Source organism: Callospermophilus lateralis, chromosome 6 (genome assembly GCF_048772815.1).
Source record: "Callospermophilus lateralis isolate mCalLat2 chromosome 6, mCalLat2.hap1, whole genome shotgun sequence".
Lineage (NCBI taxonomy): Eukaryota > Metazoa > Chordata > Mammalia > Rodentia > Sciuridae > Callospermophilus > Callospermophilus lateralis.
The window spans coordinates 10,329,413-10,337,374 of NC_135310.1; the positions used below are offsets into that span (position 1 = coordinate 10,329,413).

The window sequence follows — 7,962 nt, forward strand, 5'->3', positions numbered from 1 at the left end:
TGACCGCAGATCACCACTTATCACACACTTCCCAAAGACTACAAGAGAGGAAGTGAAGGTTCCCAACACAAATAAATAACGATGTCCAAGGAGATGGTATGCTAATTATCTCGATTTCATTACTACACCTAATGTTTCTGTATTGATTATACTGCACCTGTAAACACCTAACGAACATGTCAATTAAAATGGTGAAACAGGGGCTGGGACTGTAGCTTAGTGATAGAGTGCTTGCCTAGCATGTGCGAGGCACTGGGTTCAATCCTCAGTACAACATTAAAAATAAAAAATAAAAATTTAAATGGTGAAACAAAGACATCTGCAGACAAACAAGAACTGAGAGAACTGTCACCAGCAAACTGACACTTCAGAAATGTTAAAGGAAGTTCTTTAACCAAGAAGAAAATGACACTGGATTCAAACCTGAATCAGCACAAAAGAGCATAAAAATTGGCAAATATTGGGCCATGTTCAAAAAAAAAACACCAACATTGTTTAATTTTTATACACAAGAACTGATTTTTAAAAAAAGAGTAAGAACATATTGTGAGATTTATAATACTGAGAAATAAAATGTGTGACAAAAATAACACAGTGCGCAGGAGAGGGGAACGAAGTCCACGGTGGCCGAGTTCTTACAGGTGAGGCGTCATCGCATTTTCAGAGTGAGAATGTGTTCAGACACAGATGACCACTGTGCACCTGTGAGCCATCGTGGGCAGAGAGGGAAGGAGGCTGGGGAGGAGGGCAAGAATAAGCGGGAGAAAGGACATGTGTACGGCTAATAAGCCAATGACAATGACATCGAGGAATACTAAAAACAATTCAAAAGAAGGCAAGAAAAAAATGAAGCAAATGATAGATGAGGGAAAACTAGAGAAAATACCAAGACGGCAAACTAGAACCACATCAAATCAGGAGTCATGCCAAACGTGAACGGCGAAACACTTCAATAGGCAGATGGTTAACTTGATAAAAAGGAAGGCCCCCTCTATGCTAGCTACAAGAATGCACTTTTAGTATGAAGAGACTGAAGACTTAAAGATAAAATAATGACAAAAGCAGGAAAGCAGGAAACAGAGGATACTGCTGCTGGGCTCCAGCTCACAGTGGGATCCTGGCTAGGGCAGAAGCAAGCAGACACATCTTTCTACCAGGACTGACCCTATCTGCCTAGGTGACTGGCTGCATTAAACACCTGCCAGCGGGACCAAGTTTCAGGGTCTCTGGACACCTGCACAACCTGACTCTAGATATCTGAGGAAGCAGCAGAGAAGCAGGTGGACACCACTCCAAAACCGCCACACAACATACGAGAGGGAAGCAGAGAGGAAGCAGGGTGATACACGGGTCCTTTTGAGGATGATAATTAGTGCTAGAAAAGGTCAATTTAATGAAATAATACTATAAAAAGTACACAACTGTTTAATAAAAAATCAGTGGGCAAAAAATCTTTAGCCTCAGAAAAGATGGAATAGTGGGTCCTGCATTTATCCTCCTGCTTTAAATAACCCAAACACTGGACCTAATAACTTTAATACCAAGTACAAGCACTCACAGGAGTGGACAACAGACAGCACAAGACAGAAACCTGGAGAGGGGGGAAATGAGGCCAGCCCAGGAAATGCCCCAGTTTAATGCTTGGACAAGTCTTCAGGGCACAGTACACAGAGGGTCACCCGGATGAAGTCTGTCACTCTCTCTGCAGAAGGGACTTAGGTTGGGAGTCTGGGAAGGCCAAGAAGCCTAGTTCACATAGAAGAGGATGGGAAGAATGTGTTCTGAAGCTCAGTGGATGGACCTGAGTCTCTAAGTGGAAACTGACTGCCACAGGCATGCAAGAGAAGTGCTCAAGGGTGGAGAGAACCACCAGGAGGAGTGGGGAGCCACGCCGGAAACTCGGTGACACACAGTCACTGCCCCCGTTATTCAGACAGGTACCCCTCAATAGTAGGTACCTTAATAACTGGTACCCCTTAACAGCCCTTCACTAAAAGTTGCCCTGATCTAACCTTCAAAGCAAAACTTAAAAGGAATCATCAAAAGAATTGAACTATTTCTAAGTAACTTATCTGTATCCAAGAACACAGATCAAGAACGTTTTGAAAAATACATGATTATCCAGAATCCGAAAAGTAAAGATTCACCATGTCTACCATCCACCAAAAATTGCCTGCCATGAAAATATCTCCAATTGAGAAAGAAGTCCACTGACACAGAATACCGAAAAAGTCTATGATAATAACTCTATCATCTGTGATAATAAAAGTATTAGCATAAATTAGATATTATAATAAACATTGAACTAAATTAAGTAAACAATAACAAGTAAAAACAACAATAAGTCTATGATAACAAAGAACTCTAAAATTTATTTTTTAAATGATCAAAGTCTGTCACAGAGCAAAATATCCATTTACTACAACGTGTATGCACAAGGGTAAAGGTATTTTAGAAACACCTGGAAGAACACATACACAATAATTAAAAACACCCTGACAACAGCAAAGGAAGATAAAGATGGTTTTAGTCTTTTACTCTAGATATATTTGGACTTTTTTCTTTATGAACATATGAATTGTTTGGGTAATTTAAAATAAATTTATTCACTAAAAAGAGAAGATAATAGCTACAACAAACTCAACCTTAAACTAAGCACAGTATTTGTTCAATTAAAATCTACTGAGGGGCTGGGGATGTGGCTCAAGCAGTGGCGCGCTCGCCTGGCATGCATGCGGCCCAGGTTCGATCCTCAGCACCACATACAAACAGAGATGTTGTGTCCGCCGATAACTAAAGAAAAAAATAAATAAATATTGGAATTCTCTCTCTCTCTCTCTCTCTCCCTTTCTCACTCTCTCTTTAAAAAAAAAAAATCTACTGAGTACTTTAATACCAAGTACAAGTTACCTAAAAACAATTATTGTTTAGTAATAAAAGTTTGCTTATATGTTTTACCTAAGTCAGAAACTTTATTACTATATTATATTCTTATGTATTGGGGGCATTTTTGCAGCCTTCAGTAAGCAAAAAACTGCATGACTACAAACTCTAGTACAGTGTGTATAATGTAGTATCATAGTAAAGAAATCAAGTCACAGAGATGAGGATAACAAAGTGGCAAAGTCCCAAAAAGGACTTTAAATTCTGAGAATTATAACCTAATACAAAGCAGTTTTTGAAGTTTGCTAATTTAGACATTTCATGATTTCAAACTAATTTCCACCTCAGTTAGTTCAAAAGACTGTGGTTTTAGAGTTTTATGAAATTCTGACACACTTCTTTTAAACCACTGGAGTCAAACAAAATGAACAGTTGGTGAAAATGTAGAATGGTACAGCCACTGTAGAAAACAGTTTGGCAGTTCCTCAAATCTAACACAGGCAGGGCATGGTGGCACAGGCCTGTAATCCCTGCAACACTGGAGGCTAAGGCAGAAGGATCACAAGGTCAAGGCCTGCCTTAGCAACTTGATGAGGCCCTGAGCAACTCAGTGAGACCTGTCTCAAAATAAATTAAAAAAAAAAAAAAAAAAGGTCTGGGGATAAAGTACCCCTGGATTAAATCCCTGGTAATCCCCCACCAAAAAAAGTTTAACTCAGAATGACCATTTGATCCAGGAATTCTACTCCTAGGTATATGCCCTCAAAGAACTAAAAGCAGGGGCTCAAACAGATACTTGTATGACAATACTTGTGGCAGCATTACTCATAAGAGTCAGAGGTGAAAGCAACCCAAATTTCCATTAATAGATGAATAAATATACAAGATATATGGCATATTATTCAACCATAAAAAGGAATGAAATTCTGATACATGCCACAACGTGGATAAGCCTTGAAACATGCTAATTGAAATAAGCCAGACATAAGAGGATAAATCATATGAGAATCCACTTATTTGAGGTATTTAGAGTAAGCATCAGTTACCAGGGCCTGGGGGAAAAGGCAACAGGGAGTTAATGTATAATAACAGCACACAATTTCTACTTATAGAAATTTCTGGAAATAGGTGGTGGTCGTACAACACTGAATGCACCTAATGTCACTCAATTATGTACTAAAAATGGTTAAAACAGTAAAAATTCATTACGTGTATTAAAAACTGTTTTTAAAAGTCTACAAGTAAGTAAAAATATACAAATGTGAAAAATGAATGGTACCCTAATTTCATTTTCTTCCTTCTGGAACACTCACCACATTTACAGCAGTTCTGCAGGGAAAAAGTCAAAGAAACTAAAACATGCTCTCCAAAGTGGCTGTCAGAGCCTCAGGAAGGGTAAAATACTTAAACACAGCCACTAGGCATGATAAAGCAGACATGCTCAGCTTAACTCTGAAAAAACACTGTCAGGTTTTTGCTGTAGGGCCCTCTTAGGGGTTACAGGTAAGCACATGACCCTGACTTCAACTCTGAAAAAACAGAGGAAGAAAGAAACCCAAAAAGAAAACTCCCCCAGCACACTCCAGAGAATATGCTGTGACCCTCCTGACCTCTGGGTCAGTCCTTTCCATCTACTCCTTGGACCTCTGCCTCCTGTCGGCTTCTAAGCTGCTGTCTATTCCACATCTTTAAAAAGGAAAAAAGACTTCCCTCCAGGGCCGGGGAGGTGGCTCAGTGGCAGAGCGCTTCCTAGCATGGGTGAGGCACTGGGTTCCATCCCTCGCACCACATTTTAAAAAAATGAAATAAAGGTATTGTGTCTATCTACAAAAAAATAAATAAATAAAAGACTTCCCTCCACCCCATCCATTCCTCTGCCTTCTTTTAATCTCAAGAAATCAAATTTCAAGAAAAACTGTCAGCATGCCATGTCCACACTTTCCAAACCTCACTTCTTGGTCAGGTTTTGTCCTCATGTGACCTTGAGATGGCCCCAGCCAAGGATGCCCACAACCTTCTTACTGCTAAGCCCAATGGACCAGGCCAGTCCTCATCCACCTTGCCCTCATGACCATGTGTGAGACGGTGTCCATCTCTTCCTTCTCAAAACACTCTCCCCTCCCTAGGCAGGTTTCTGGCTTCCTTTCCCCTTCCCTTTTTTTCCTCAGGCTTCTCTTTGGAGATGGGCCATGCTGTCAATGTCCATGTCCCCCACAGTGCCCTTCTGACTCTACATACCACCCTAAAGGCTTCTCTTGCCATATTCATACTGAGGAATTCCAATCTATTTCTCCATATTTCAGAGTTTTAGACAATCTATTTTCCACTCAACAGGCCCAGAAATGACTTCATCAGCACTCCACCACAAAATCCACTTTCCCTACAGTGTTTCCCACTGCAGCTGGAGCCTCACTATCCACCAAGTGCCCAGAAAGAAACCTCAGTTATTCCCGACTCCTTCCCTCACTCCCTTCCACATCTAAGAAAGGCCTGACAAATCTACTTTCCAAACACTTCTAGAATCTGCTCACTGCTCTCCATCCCAAGTATGAGTCCCAGTCTAAGTCATCATCAGCTTTTGTCTTTACTTCAAAAGCTTCCTGCAAACCCCCCACACTAACATGCCTCACTATCAGGTATAAAAAGAAATAAAATAAAAACAAATGTAATCTGTTTTTTAAGTCCTTGGGATTTGTGTTAAGACAGTGGGTGGAAACTAGAGCAGAAACAAACAAACAAGAAACCCAACTCTACAACACCATGCTAAGCCAAATGGAAGATTCCCATCAGGATGGCTGGAGGGCTCTGCCTGTGCCCATCCTGGGCAGGATCTCCTCCATGCCTATGGAGAGGTTGTCTTCCCCCAGAGCCTGGTCTTTTTTGTGCATGATACTGTAAACATGAGAGACAAGTAGACAAGGATGGTGATATATTAAAGGAAGTGGATTGAGTTACAATGAGGAAAAAAATACTGAATTCAACATTTGCCATCAGTTCTTTACAAAGCTATACTACGTTAGAGATATATTCTAACCTAAGTAAACCCAGACAGTCACAAATCACAAAAATATGACTCATTAACAGGAGAGTAGTGCGCAGCCTTATCCCACATTAGCAGCTTACCAGATTCACCACCACGCTCTGCTCTATATGAAGCATGGAGCGGCCTGGATTCAGCACCATAGTCTGATAAACAAGGTAATGTGATCCCACCAAGTGAAGCACAAACTTACCAAGAACTAGTTGGTAAACCTGTTTATGCCAGGTGTGCTTACTTTTGTAGCTATGCAACTGAACTACTGCATTAGCTAATGAAATGAGTGTGAAAGAGTAATTGTAGGAAATCTAAATAGAATGTTTTGAGAAAGCTTGGTAAAGTTAAAAAATAAATAAATTGCTAAAAAGCTTATTGTCAAAGTTAGTTGTGACAAGTTAAAATAAAAGGGAAATAATTATTAAGAATCTAGGATTCTGCTCCTGTAGACTGTAGTCTCAGGTGGTGGCCAAGACCGCAGCTGAGGGTTGACCGCCACCATTGCCTCCACTACCACCACCAGGGATCAGGAGCCACGGCAAGATGTGGGTTTTTGGTTACAGATCCCTGATCTGGAATGGGGACAACCCCTATGGGGACAAGCTGGTCGGATACATCACAAACTACACCAGTCGCTTCTGGCAGGGTAGCACCAACCACCGCGGGGTCCCATCAAGCCATGAAGAGTCGTGACTCTTGTTGAAGATCGTGGGGGTTGTGTATGGGATGTTGCATACACACTGCCAGTAGGAAAAGAAGAAATAAAAGCATACCTTATTTCGGAGAAAAAAAGCCAAAGAAACATAACAGTCATTTTTTATCCAAAAGATCCCACAACAAAACCATTCCTAATTATCTTGATCCTGCCCCCCTGGATGACACTTCTGAACAGATTTTTAATGCAGCTGGGCCAAGTGGAAGAATATAGAGTATCTTTGTGAGCTTGCAAATTCTATTTGAAGACTTATACCAGAAGATGCACATGAGCATCTTTTCTCCTTGGAAAAATTAGTAAAGGAACATTTAGAAGAAAAACAAAACCTCAGATGCATATAAAGATCTAATCATTAACTTATTCAAATAGAGCATTTAGTTTTCAAAGAATAAGTTCAGCACACAATGGCAATATTTTGGTTTACTTGAAGATCTTATTGTTTTTAATGTTATAGCCAGGATATCACCTAAATACATAATTTAATTGCAAGTATCTTGAAACATATATTAGGAAGACTGAAATACAGAGAAAGAAAAATTCAAGTTTTAATAATATAATGATTTCCTAACTATATGATATTGAACACTTGGTCATCACAAGTGAGTTCTTTAGAAATATACAAAGTACTCGCTTCAGCAGCACATACACTAAAATTGGAACAATACAGAGAAGATTAGCATGGCCCCTGCACAAGAATAACAGGCAAATTTGTGAAGCATTCCATATTTTTAAAGAAGCAAAATATAGAAAAATACAAAGACTTGGTTCGGTTCTTGTTTGTATCAGAGTAAAAATAATCTTGTTTCATTTCATAATACTAATTTGAGATTATAGAGAATTAAGCCAAAAGTCCAATATATTATAAGATTTAAAAAAAAAAAAAACCACTAGGATTCTATACTCACAATGATTAAAAAAAAAAAAAACACTAAGATTCTATACTCACAATGATTTGAAACTCTTCCAATTCTTTCTTTAAACTAAAAATGGGAAGAGTAGGCAAGGCACTGAGTATGGATTCCAGAGGCGGATTCCTTTATTCGAAGACATGGCTTTCTACCTAAGGACTGGTGGACCAATGCATGTTTATGTATTTGTATTTCCTCTTCCATCTTCCTTTTCACCAACTCTGCAACCCACCACAGGCACCATCTGGAGGAGAGCGGCCAGGCCCATTGTCCACTTACAACATAATAAACGCACATAATCCGGCTCCTCCAACTCGCCACAACTCCCTCCTACCGTTGGCACCACTAAGCCACAGGAAAGAAGGTGTAAGAGGGTCTTGTCCCCTGAGGATTGCTAAATGCAAGTCCCTATTTTTGGAAAT

At 39.9% G+C, this 7,962-nt stretch overlaps 1 non-coding gene and 1 pseudogene across 1 annotated transcript; both read left to right on the forward strand.

Annotated features, from left to right (window-relative positions):
• Window positions 1-6,460: 6,460 nt before the first annotated feature.
• Window positions 6,461-6,973, forward strand: LOC143402250 (glutathione-specific gamma-glutamylcyclotransferase 2-like; annotated as a pseudogene).
• Window positions 6,974-7,255: 282 nt separating this feature from the next.
• Window positions 7,256-7,362, forward strand: LOC143402710 (U6 spliceosomal RNA). The gene has a single exon (XR_013091773.1). It is a non-coding gene; the product is annotated as a U6 spliceosomal RNA (small nuclear RNA).
• The last annotated feature ends 600 nt before the right edge of the window (window positions 7,363-7,962 follow it).